Source organism: Aptenodytes forsteri, unplaced genomic scaffold (genome assembly GCF_000699145.1).
Source record: "Aptenodytes forsteri isolate BGI_AS27 unplaced genomic scaffold, ASM69914v1 Scaffold242, whole genome shotgun sequence".
NCBI lineage: Eukaryota > Metazoa > Chordata > Aves > Sphenisciformes > Spheniscidae > Aptenodytes > Aptenodytes forsteri.
In genome coordinates, this window is record NW_008795253.1 from 3,772,712 (window position 1) to 3,786,495 (window position 13,784).

Here is a 13,784-nt window from a genome sequence, read left to right on the forward strand (position 1 = left end):
GCAGTTCTAGGTTAACAGCTGGACGCCATGATCTTAAAGGTCTTTTCCAAGCTAAATGATGCTACGATTCTATGACCTTTGGACTCCCCTTTAAAATCTACTGAAATTTGGCCATGAATGTAAATATTTCAGATTGTGGTTCACAAAAACACAATAGGAACTGTGACAATTTTATTGTTAAATTCCTTTTGCTACGATTCTATGACCTTTGGACTCCCCTTTAAAATCTACTGAAATTTGGCCATGAATGTAAATATTTCAGATTGTGGTTCACAAAAACACAATAGGAACTGTGACAATTTTATTGTTAAATTCCTTTTGTTCAAAGGTTTGGAATGCAAGAAAGCCAAGGATGGATAGGATTTTCTCATCAGTAAGCTGCACACAGGTAACCTGAACTGAGAGTAGGGAATAAAATCTAGGCAACATGAAGGAAAGGTATTCCCAAATTATATGCTTCAGGGACAAGAGCTGGACTGGCTGAAGTAGTAGTTTGAGAATCTGATGTTAGAAGATAATGGGAATACATTGAAAATGCTACTGCTAATCAACAGTGAAAAGAATCTGGATTAGAAAATGTTAAATAGAAACCCTACAGAAAAGCTTAGAAATAGATTTTTAAAATAAGATCTAAATTATATTCCAGCTCCAGAACAGTTTTGGCCTGTGAACTGAAAAGAAATCCTGTGAAAATTGACTTTACGTTATAATTATACCAATCATCCAAGTATTTGAGTCATTATATATTAAGCCAGGTTTTATGCATGTATGCTTATCTGTATCTCTGCTGAGAGAGGAAAAATTTTGGCTATGAAAAAAAATCTTTTTTCAGGTCCTCTAACACAAAGAGACTATATTGTGAGGTTGTACTAGCTTCCTGATTCCAGGTGGACTGAACAAAAAGTGGACTAAACTACACAAACTTTTGCAGTCCCCAGTCCAGTATAAGTAAGCAATCAAAAAAAAAAAAAGTAATAAATAAAGAATCAGTTTTAAATTAGATCTTACTTTTTTCTGAGTTAGGTTTCCTATTCCCTGTATTAGGAAGTATTACACAGGATGCAAGAGCAATCTAATATTTCATATTTTACTCAAATAGTGAAAATTTGGTGTGGATTAAATGTGTCAAAGTGCCAAAGCCTCATTTTTTCACCATTCTTATCTGTATTTTCAGGCTGTTAGAAATCCCCAATGGAGGTAAATCGGAATAACAGACCAGCTGACAGAATACTGCTTCCCCATGAGAGCTGTACTCCATATAGAACACCTTCCTTCACAGAAAAAAGTTCACATTTTCCTTTTTTTTTTCCCTTTTCATTTTTCAGCCACAGGAAAAGACACATATATTTAGCATTTAAAATGTGGATCTAAATTTAAGAATTTAAAGAATTAACTTGCTTAGAGTATACCTGTCAAAACAAAATCTATGCAGAAGCACTATGAAATAAATTTAACATGGAAGAAGTTACAAGTGCATGAAAAGTAAAATTGAAAATAGTTCCCCCTCCAAATCCTGCCCAAGTGGTTATCTATTGCAAGTTCCTTTATAAATAGTTATTTACATTGAAAAAAATATCTTTTTTTTTTTTAAAGGAAAGAGTTGTTTTGAAACTAATTTTTAAAGAAGGGTTTGGGGTTTTTTCCCAAATAAGGAAAAACAAGAAAAAATGATCCCATGTCTGGCTTGCTCTTTACTTGATTTTGCAGATATTGTGGGAAGATCCCCACATGTATAAGACAAAGATGTGCATTTTTACTTGAAGAGCTTGAGTTTCGTGGCCTTTCAAGGGTTTTGACCCATAAAACTGAGAATGTTAGGAGATTAGCATCCCAAATGATCATTTGTTTGGCTGGAAGAATTCCACTGTTCCAGGGACAAGCAGTTTCTGTGGACGTTTTGCTATACTAAGTAACTAACATTGGTTAATCTCATCACTTACTTTGGTAGAACAAAACCATAAAGGTGGTTGAGCATTTAGCAGCAGGGCAGTAAATATAACAGCAGAGTAATTTTGCTTAGCATTTGAACTACTACAGACTGAATGCACAGATGAAGAGTTATAGTCAACAAGCCCAGGGAACACAAATCAATAGTTAGAGTTACGACGTGCAGAAATTTTTGGAGCTTTCTCCAAATAGCCTGATAGAAAATGCACTGTGTCATGCAGAAACTATAAGGAAATTCCTTCAAAAATTATTGATGCTGCTGAAGAAGAGCAGAAGTGCTTCACTTTCCTTATATATTAAGCTTCATGGAATGTATTTTTGCTACATGCAATAACCAATTAATTTATACAAAACATCAGTCAAGTATGACAAACATCCATTTTTGAGGGACCACTGTAGAGAAATCAGCACAGTAAGAATTTACTCTTCTGAAATCTGTAACAGCATAAGAGATCGAAAAACCTGATTCTTGAAAAGTCTTTACCAGATGTTCCTAGCAATTTTTTTGCCTCTACACATATTTCAGACTTTGTTAGGGTTTAGCTCTCCAGTACTCTGAAATGGGAACCGTTTTACACTGTCTTGCAATGCTGCATTCAGTGGCACTTGACACTCACTTTCCACCTTTAGGCCTGACTTTTAAAAATATGAAGGCAACTGTGAAAATATTAATGTTAATTAAGCTGCATTTTAGGAGGATGATGGAGAAGGAATTGTAAAAGTACAATTTATTGGAGACGACAGGCAGGGAAATAGAAAATTATTATAAGAGCTAACTGGACAATGGGAGTCAAGTCAGTTGAAACAGTTCAAATTTGTAGCAAAGTCTGATGGAAAAGAGTAACGTGTTCCACAGAGAGGCAGGGAGTAAGATTCAATTATTCGTCAGACTGGCTGTCTGCTTCCAGGACACATATAAGGTGGTTGCCCAGGCCATTTCTCCCCTGGGGTGCCACTTCAATGTGGAAGAGAGGGTCCCGCAGAGGGTTAGGTAGAGCTGTGCCATCCCCAGGTGGCCCAGCTCTGACAGCCTGCCGCCAACTCTTGTAAAAGGACTGGTGCCTGTTTGCTTACATTGCTCTCTGCAAACTTCCATTATGGTGATTTAGGATCAAGATGTTGTCCAATCTGTCCCCGTCAAGGTGGACTGACAGCTGACTGAGGTGGCTTCACCCCGCATTGCTCCTAGACTGCGGTGCTCGGTGGCCCGCTCTCTGCCTGGCTGAAAGTCTGGGTGGCAGCCTCTGTGTTCCAGCTGGGAGAGCCTAGCAAAACCAATTACCTCTGCTGAGTTGTTTTTCTGTGCTAGCCTGTGACCAAGGAAAGATTAAAGGTTGCAGAAGAAGCCAAGAGGTGATTTTCCTACAAATGAATTGCCCAGGAAGGTAGATTTCTTCACAGCTGTTATAATAGTTGGCCACTGTGACACAGCGGTTTGCCTAAGGGATTTGCTTAAACCAAAGATGTCTTTCAATTACTATATATGTGCTGGTAAAAACCAAACAAAACGAAAACCAAAATCAAAACCAAAAGACAATATTTTACAGCAATAAATATCTCATTTTCAGAATGCAATTTTGTGAATGGATAAATTTGTGCATCATCCGAAAAGGAGACTGAAAATCCTTTGACATTTAATTTTTTTTCTCCTCACAAAAAAGTTCTTAATTATTAATAGGTCTTATTAAACTAACAGTAGCAAGCGGACAATTTCACCCTGTAAAAACCAGACAGGTAGAAGCTGACCTTTATACCCCTTGAAAAATGGTAATTTATTCATATTATCTGAAGATTATTGTTTTGCTGATAACTAAAAGAAGAACTTATTCTGCATTTCTTATGTATTCTAAACTCCTAGGGACTTCAACAATGAAAATTATCATCAAGGGTTCTTCACAGGGAAATAGGAATTGGCGGAAAATGCAGGACAGGCCCCAAGTAGGTATACATTATGAATGCATACTGTAAACTATCACAATTGTGTTTTCTTGTTAAAAATAGCTTTTACACAAAATAGCTATTCAGAAAAATAACCAGCATATGGTTCACTGCATTCATTTGAATGTGACAGGTAAAATGCCTCAGTGTGTATTAACCTAGTTTAAAATAATATTGCAGAAGGAATAATAAGAGAGTTTTTTTACCTAAAGTTCATTTCAATTACACTGAAAATATTATTCCTAACAGTCTGTGCTGTCTGAAATTTGCTTTGGTGCTGAAGTGTTACATGGCATTGCACATATTTTAAACACATATAGGAAAAGGGGAATAAAGAGGTTATCTGTCTCAAGAGCAACATATCCTGCACACATCACGGGCACTGTCGTACCCCCAGCTCACTGGTCAGTGGCCTGGCTATCATATGCAGCCAGTATTAGACTAAAGGTTAAAGTGTGCTTAGATATAGCTTTAAATGGGTACAAGGATAGCTTGTAGATCCACCCCGTGACTAGCTATAGAAAGATAAGGCAGCGCTCTGCAGTACTCAATGCTTAGAGAAGACAAAAGTCTAATCCAATAAATATCGACAGAAGTTGTACATTTTCAGTTAGCTTTGACAATGACCTTTATTCTTCAACTAATTAAATCAGTTTAGTTCTGGAGATTAATAATTAGTCATAGGTTTTTTTCTGCTTTTTATGTGATACTTTTTAATTAGAGTCCCTAGTGGTGTTTCAGGAATTTGTGTGCAAATATTGTGTTGGTGATCTATCTTCCTTCTGGCTAACATTTACAATACTTAGATCATTCATGCTCCATGCAGCTTTTGTTATTATTACAACATACAACAACAAAATAAATCACCATTAAAGTGTTCTATAAGCAATCTTCAGATCATTTTGACTCAACTTCTACATTTTAAATAGATCGTTGAAGTATGGTCATAAACTATGGGACTGTCATGTGATGCTTTTGACATACACGCACTTACTGAGTCCTGCTTTCCTCCTTTAAGCCTATTACACTTCCACTGCATACCACACCTTCACACCTTCACAATCCAGTACCTTATCACATAGTCATAATAATTTTGAAGGAGAATCACTCCAGTTAATCCCAGCCCAGCCTTTCTCATGAATCTGTCCCTTCCAGGAACAGTTGTAGGTTACAAACCTGTCAATTCATTTTTGCTATTTATTTTTTAATGTCCTACTACTTTTAGGAGGCTAAGGAAACAAATTAAAACATGTAGCATCAAAAAATGCTACTTCTAATTATTGATGAAATTAAAATACTCTCTGATACCATGACATTAAGAAATGCATGTTTTTGATATTAATTTTAACTCTAGCATAACAACTTGGCCTTTAATGTGCTGCTTTGCATAGAAGACAAGAAATAAGGTATCACTAAGCTACTCAGAGGTTGTTCCCATCCTCCTCTTGTTTGCAATTGACAAACATGGCATTTCTGAGAATCGCAGGATGACAGCTGTGGTGATTGAAGAAAACGTCTAAGCTTTCAACTTTCATTTTACAATAACACTTTCAGAGACACTTTCTATCTTCTATCCTGATGTTGAATGACAAACACCTGATTGGTGTCAAACACATGAAGAACTGACAGACATTAAATGGAATATAGTTATTGAGCGTTTAGTGTCAGTTGATCTTCCACAAAACAAGCTGAAGCAGCTGACTGCTAGCTGAAACCATGATCATATTTTTGGGGGTAAGAGAAATTTGCAACTAAAATAAAAAATTACCTGCAGAAAAAGTTAGTTTCTTAGAAAATCCCAATGACTATCGCAAGAACAAAATCATAGTACTATGGAAGGTAAATATGCAGTACATTTGCATTCTTCATTATTCATAGACTATGTTCCCCTTACTTTGTTAAAAATATCATGTTACATGATTCATTTCATGTATCTGATGGACATTTACACATTTAATCTTCCTTGAATTACTATATCTTTAATGATTTCCCCAAAGCATACCAGTCAGGAAGTCATTTTAATTGTCATTGAACTACTATACATATAAATTAACCAGGTTGCTCTCTGTTGTCAACGTAAAGCAATGTTTCAAAGATTGGAAGTTTATTATTTGGATTAAAAAAAACATGCGAGAGGATTCATATGCATATACAGCTGTATGAAAAATCAGAGTGTAATTCAGGTCTTCATAGAAGAAGATGAAGTTCAGGCACTCTAGAAATCCAACTTATGACTTACTCTGAGGTCTTAAACAGTTCTCCGTGGCTTAGCTTCTGCACAAGCTTAGTAGAATTATTTTGAAAGAGCTTTCCACCCTACTATTATATTTAGGCACACAGATATGGGTGAAAATTTCAGAAGAGGTGAGTTCTTACACAAATGTTCTCCGTTAGGAACTGCCCACTATGGAGTTTTTCTGGAACCCAGTTTAAAGAGAGAATTTGGTACTTCCGTCTGCTTTTAAACCTTCCACAGTCTCGTCTTGAAAAGTGCTAACTACTTAGGATGACTAGAGGATAAATTTCTATTAAAGGAATACATTTGGGATAGGATTCTAGAGATTTGAAATTAATTCCTTTCATTTCCTCCTTTTTTTTCTTCTGTTATTCTTGCAAGTTTTGGGAATGAAAAACATGATTTAAATGTAAAATATTTATCAAATATTACAACAGATATTGAATAAGATAATCAGAAAACATTCCATCAGGTGAAACTTGACGATATTCTGTCAATTCACATTCCTACCACCCACATGAATTCCTGACTTTTAGTTCTGTGAAAAGTTTGCATTTTCAGTTTCTCTCCATAACCACTAAAGGAAAATAAACAACCCCAGTTCTAACTTATTAACTTTTTCTGCCCTCCTCCTTTTCAGGATGAGCCAGAAAGACTTATAGCAAAAATCTTCTATATAATTTTTTTAGGAACTAAGGTTTCAACTCAGAGAAATATTTTGTAAGACCACCACAATGTCAAAGAAAGCAATAGAAAATATGAATGATGTTACTTATATTTTAAAATATCCGAGTAGAGACAACACTTTTTTTTAATTCATTTTTAGAATTAGACTCTCTTAACCATTCTCAAATACATTCCAAAGCAGGACCAATGCTCTAATTTATAAATTCAGTTGTAATAGGATTAAAGTAATAAAACTATTAAGTTCATTTTTTCTCAGAAATGTGCAGATGTGTAGTACAGTAGTAATACATTGTGAATCACTTGGTGTGAAATAATGCTTTTTACTGCGTGCAGGGTAAGACTAGTCTTTATTGAAATAAGAAAGAGAGAGATTATTCAAAAACCAAGTCTATAAAAACTGATTTCTCAGTGTGAAGTAGCTTAATGTACTTTCCAGGCAGCTTCCTGGCCATCTGAATCTGCTATACACCAATCCACCAAAACCTGGATAAATTGAGTACCAGGGCATGCTTTAGACCTGCCTAGATTAATCTCACTGAAGAGATGGATCATACAACTTAGAAGTCCTAAAATCATCAAAAAAGAAAAAGATTTTCTGCTGAGGATAAATAGCATGCGAAGAACCACCAGTGCTTAAACCACATTTTCAAATGTAGGTGTCTAAACCGGGTCGCAAAGATCAGTATCTAGGAATTTGAATTGAGGTGGCCTGATTTTCAGATAAGTTTCTTCTGAAATCTGCCACAATTCTCATAGTTCAACACTTCTAAAAAACAGAGCAGCTTTCTTTATATTCCCATATTGCCAACTATAGGCTCCTTTGTTTGAAAGCAGTTGTTTTTTCAAATGTTCACTTATCATCCAATAGAGTAAATTCGAATAATTATACTTCTCTGGGAAAATGGCAACAACAGAAAATCCTAAACAGTTTAAATTTTGTTTTGTTTTGTTTTTTCCCCCCACAGAGTTCCTTCTGTTTTTTGTCTGCATGTCCATATATACATGTACACAGATATGTATACATACAGAGCAAAAGTGAACAAGAGCTGCAGCTTTCTTGCCCTGAGCTTGTGAAGTCTGTTGTAATTGTACTTCAATCTTATCTACTCTTAAGACTGCTAACATCATCAGGTCCTAGACAAACCCTGCTGTGATTCCTTCCTTGCAGTTCCTTAAGTGTTTAACTCTCTTTATGAATTAACCCATGATACTTCTAAGCCCTGCTTAAAAACTGCATTAAAAATGTGTAGCTATTGCAATGCCTCTGGGCCTGGCTGTGACCTACGTAGCACGCAGAATATCTTCACTTGCTTTTGCATGTTGTTGCATGCAAATGTTAGGTCATTCACCACCTCCTCAACTCTGGGGAAGATGCCTTCAAGGACCCGCTCTGTCGTCTCTCTATTCATCTTCTATCAGATGTTCCCGATTAGGACGCCATGCAGAGTGAAGAAAAGATGAGCTGCCATAAATATGGACCTGCTGCTACTTGTTCCTTCTCAGCAGTAGAGAACTAGAAATGAGATTGCTGCTCCCTGAGTCACCAGCCTTCTCTCTGGCTGCTTCTGAAGCAGTACAAATAGAAACAGCCCTTGAACTGTAAAGCCTTTTGTCAGAAACTCTCTTGTTTTTTAAATAATAACCAATAGAATGGATGCAACTACTGTCTCTGGTTATACAAATAACACAAAATTGCACAATTTACTAAAATTCATAAAAGCAAGAATTTGCTACTAAGGATTTTACTTAATTATGACTTTTCAGACGCTTCTATTCAAGCGTTCATCCATGAGATACGTGTTTAACCTGGCACAGATAAAAGAGATCTGAATAAAAGCTTTTAATAACACTATTTTCAGCAATTTCATCTCCATTTGGAAAAAAGCTAGAAGCACAAATTCATGGTAATATATGGGTACACAGTGAAGCATCCATTTATTGGTAGTACTTTGAGGTTCTCTACTTTTATAAAAACAGCCTATACTTTTGTGTTGATTGCTATGTTTAGAATGTGCTATTTTGTGCACAATATTCTGCTGAGAGGATAAAGTGATGGACATGTATAACCTCTGAAGAAATCATCTGGAATTTTATATAGTACAATACATTAGACTTGTTCATCTGAGAAAAGCAAGTAGAAAAGTTACAGTTTTCTGATATATCTGAGGATCAGGGGCTGAATCCAATCCCAAAACGATTATTGCAAGTTAATTGACGGGGCTCCATTTAGTGACTTCAGTAATGAGGATGAAAAATTGCCCAGAGGGAGAAAGAACAGGAAACAATTATTTTTTTTTCTTTTCAGCAATGTAAATCATGTTACTTATTATTGAAATATAACAAAAAAATTTATTTGCAGAGCATCATTATTGAAATATAACAAGGAAGAGTGTATCTGCAATACCAAACTATAAAATATTTTCCTTCATGTTATTATTTGTAAATTATTTTCCAAGTTTAAATTAAAATTAATTATATTTCTTATGCTTGGGAAAACAGAACCCAGAACTCCACACTTTAATAACAAAATAGCATCTTGGGCTGAAATTAACAGTGCATTCATATTACAAACATGTTGTATTAAAAGACTATTCACGTAAGAGGCTGAGAAATAGGGCCTGTATTTTGAAATATTTCAAAGGAAATACAAATCAACAAAGAATATTTTTTAATTTGCAGTCTGTGAAATACTGCAAATCCATCTACTTGCACTTAGTACACCATAAATTGAAATATAAAATTATTTTCCATATATATTTCATTGCATATATGTATATATATATTCTACTTGTTATATATCTCATAAAGCAGTGTAATATGAAGCATTTATATAGCTGAAAAGTATATAGGAGTACAACAGAAGATACTTAGTATGCTACAGTAAAAATCTTATTGTAATATGAATAGCTGAAGAAAGTATATAGGAGTACAACAGAAGATACTTAGTATGCTACATGCTACATCTTATTGTAATTCATTTAAATAAATTATATTGCTCATAATAAACAAAGAAGACACACTAAGGTTTGTCTTAAAAAGAATAGGTAATATGAAGCATTTATAGCTGAAGAAAGTATATAGGAGTACAACAGAAGATACTTAGTATGCTACAGTAAAAATCTTATTGTAATTCATTTTACAATAGCTTTTTATTGGAATCTGAGATGACACTACCTGCTTTCTCAACAAGAAAGTAGATAGCATTTGTTGTAAAAAATAAAGTCTTGGGTATTGACTGATGTCAACACATTTCTGGTTGGATTCAGACTGCCTTTTTTGTTTAAAAAGTCTCAACAGGTTGAAGCTATTTATAAATCTATCGCTCATCATGATCAAGCTTCAAACTTGGGCTCCTAGTTTTGACAGTGAGGTTAAAAGAGATCAATCGATGTGTGTCTTTCAATACTCATATGGCCTCACTGCTCCAGCATCTGAAAGAACTTTTAATCTATTTGCTCTCACAACCGCCAGCGAGTTAACTAGTACACTTTTCACCGTTTTCTAGAAGATTTCCTAAAGGTCACAAAGGAAAGGAATCATAATGGGGGTTCCCAAATGCCAACCCAGCTTTTTTACTATTTAATTGCGATTCTTCTAATTATGTAATTGAGGTTGCTGATAATTGGTACCTGTCTGACAGAGAAATAATGAACCACCTTACAAATAACTCAAAATACAGAAAAAATACAGGGAGAGGCTGAATGCAGATTAGCCAATAGTCTAAGGATAATAATCACACATATTCTTGTAAAAAATAACTAGCAGTAACTATTTCAGTGTAAACAGTACCACTGCTCTACCGCTTGTTGAAAGTGATACCTTTCACCAGGAGTGGTATTTCAGATGAAGTGGAATATTCTTCTAATGCCATGTCAGAGGGAGGAATTCTGATTATTACTTCATAAGTATAACTTTGCAAGACAGATGCCGACCTACACAGTTTGTCTTACCTCAAATTTCATCATGATGTGTAGAATCTAGAACTGCATCTTTTATTGAGGAACAAAGGAATCTAAAGAATTTATAGTACAAGAAGGTTAGAAATCAAATTGCTAGTACACAGGTTAAATATTATGGCTGCATTTTTCAGATATAGCTAGGCTGAAACCAGTGCTTCTGTCACTGTGGATATCTGGACAGTCACATCTTAATAAGGTGTCCCCAGTTAGATCACAGGGGAATATAATCTTTTTTTGAGCATGGAATGCTACATTTCCTCTCCTTACACAAGAGTACACGCTCGAATGTAATATGATTGACACATGACATATAAAAATCTAATTCACTGAAACTCATGAGCCTTTCTATTTACTTTCCTAATTATTCTATTTTATTTTAATTTTTTTTTGAGGTCCTCCTTACCTCACTACTTATTTGCTTGATGAGAGATCACTAAACAAACTAGACTTTTTTTCCTGTTACTTCTCAACCGTCACTTCTCTCCTCTAATTTCACTCTCCCACTCCAAACCCAGCAGTTTTATCTGCAAGGAACAAACCACCTTTGAGCATCATGAAACAGTCACCAAACTGTTGCACTTCATTTTGGTTTGACTCATTTCAATGAACTTCGATCAATATCCCTCCTTCTAACTTTCGAAAGCCCTGTTGTCTGAACAATGATTTGTTTTATATGACATAACTCATTCTTTCTTAAGTGATTAGTGGAAGGCTGAAAATAAACTGTACCCAAAATATGGGCAGATGTCTATCAGAAATATTCAAGGTTTGTTCATCTATATACTTATCCAAAAAATCAGGCAAATGCACATTTGGAATCCATCCATCTACTTACAAGTAAATATAAAATAGTCAATTTGCACAACAGCCTGCCATTTTAATATGGAAATACAGACTATTCAGCAGTAACATATTTTACAGACAAATAATTAATTGATCAGTAATGAGAATTTTTTTTTTTTTTTTAACATTAAAAGTGACCTACTTGCACCTGTGTAAGACCTTCCATTATACAGTTGTCCCCGTGGGATACTATAGCCATTAAAAGTTACCTAGTGTTAAAATTTGGTACACAAAGTCCTAATTTTAGATTATTTCTCTCTCTTCAACAAATGTACACCCATGCATACACACATGCGCTCAATTTACTGTTAGGGTATTTCTAAAGGTTCATAGACTACAGACTTTGGAAGGGCATATTACATTTCTATAAACGGAACAGTCTGATTTGTGCTTCTTTATACTGCTATAGTAACATGAAGCAGTTATACAGGATTAAGTGTCCAGATGAGACTGCAAAACCAGCTTTATGGCTGTTTTTGCAATTTTTCCCAAAGGTAATTCCATAAGAATTTTTATTATGAGCTAAAATGCATACTAGACAATGAAATTATAACATAATGGCTTTAAATTATGTTATTATTTTCACATTTGATGGAACAGATTCAACTGCTTTGTAAATCTTGATGTTTCATATAGGTCTGCATGTAATCTGAATATATAAAACCCTACAAAATTCACTGGGTATCTCCCATGTCTCATTAATATCAAAGGTCAAAGAATTCTGGTCAAAAACTGCGTCAAACATGGAACAAATAATTTAAGAAGTCAAGAGACCAAAGGTGACTACATTATTTCTACATCAGTGCACTATTATGGATTCAGTCATTCCATCATTGCGCACATTTAATCTTGTTCTATAATGTCCCTTTAGGCAATGATTATTTATGTCTTTGCAAATAACATATTCTAACAGTAAAGCCTTCTAAATTCTAATCCCTAAAGTACATTAGTGATTAGGCAATGCTTTTCTTTCCTCACCTATACTCAGCTGACCGAGTGTAGTTCTTCTTCAGAAGCGTACTTTATCATACTGAATCTCTGTCATCTTAAAATGCATTATTTTATGTGGAGCTACATTTTAAAAGCAGCCCGAGCCTGAAGCAGTGGCAGATTGCAGAAGGAAAATGCATAAGCAGGGCATTCTGTAGGAAGCTCACGGTATACATGCTCTGGGATACACACTGGTTAGATGCAGACTTTGCTTCAGGTATCAAATATATGTTACACACCTTTATTTGGAGTGTTTTTCTGTATATACTGGGAGAAAATACCTCCTTCCCTTTCAAAAGAGATGTAATTTTGGCCAGCAATGGCTGTTATGATTGAATACTGAGTGCTTTCTGTGTGATCTTTCCTTCATCTTCTGATTTCCTTTGTTGATAAAGAATCCATTTACTTTAGTATTCTGTAATAGTCAGATGGAGTGTTGGTCGCAGTTCATACATGCAGTACATCCTGATAAAACCTAGTACTCTGTTTTCATTCTCTGAGTGCTAATTCAAATATATTTTACTCCAGTTGCTTCTCAAATGTGTTTGTACTCAACACAGTTATTCATAATGTACTTGAACAATGACAGTAAAATGGTCCTGAGAAAGGGGCATCCGACCTAGTATGGAGGCAAAAGTGGTAAAAACCCAGACAACTTTGGATGAATGATCTGTTTAAGATGAATACTCAGCATCTCTTGAAGAAAGGTCAAACGATGCTCAAAAGTAACTATGGCTTTGCAAAGATGACTACAAGGAGAAGCTTCTCTACCTGCTTGCAAATAGTCAATCCCCCAGGCTAAAATGACTATCACTAAGAACATTTTCTTGGGGGGGGAAAAAAAAAAAGTCAAGACTAGGAAGCTAAAAGTCCAAGTGGAGGATCCAGTGATTGAGGGGTAGGGTTCTCGCAGAACAGTGTGGCCAAAAGTAACCCTCCCCAAGTTAAGATGCAAATATACTGTGTGATCCTGAATCAGAGAGTAAAGTTTTAGTACAGTGGGTGAGTGCATACTAAAAAGAAATGTTTTATCTAAGCAGCCCAGAAAATTCATAATGCCTGATCCTTCTGTGAACTCTCAGGTGAAGAGACAGCACATAAGTTGTCCTTACAGAAGTCTTGGTTTCTACTAGTATTTTTAAGATCTTTTAAATATTTCTCTCCACTTTTCCCACAGCCAGTAT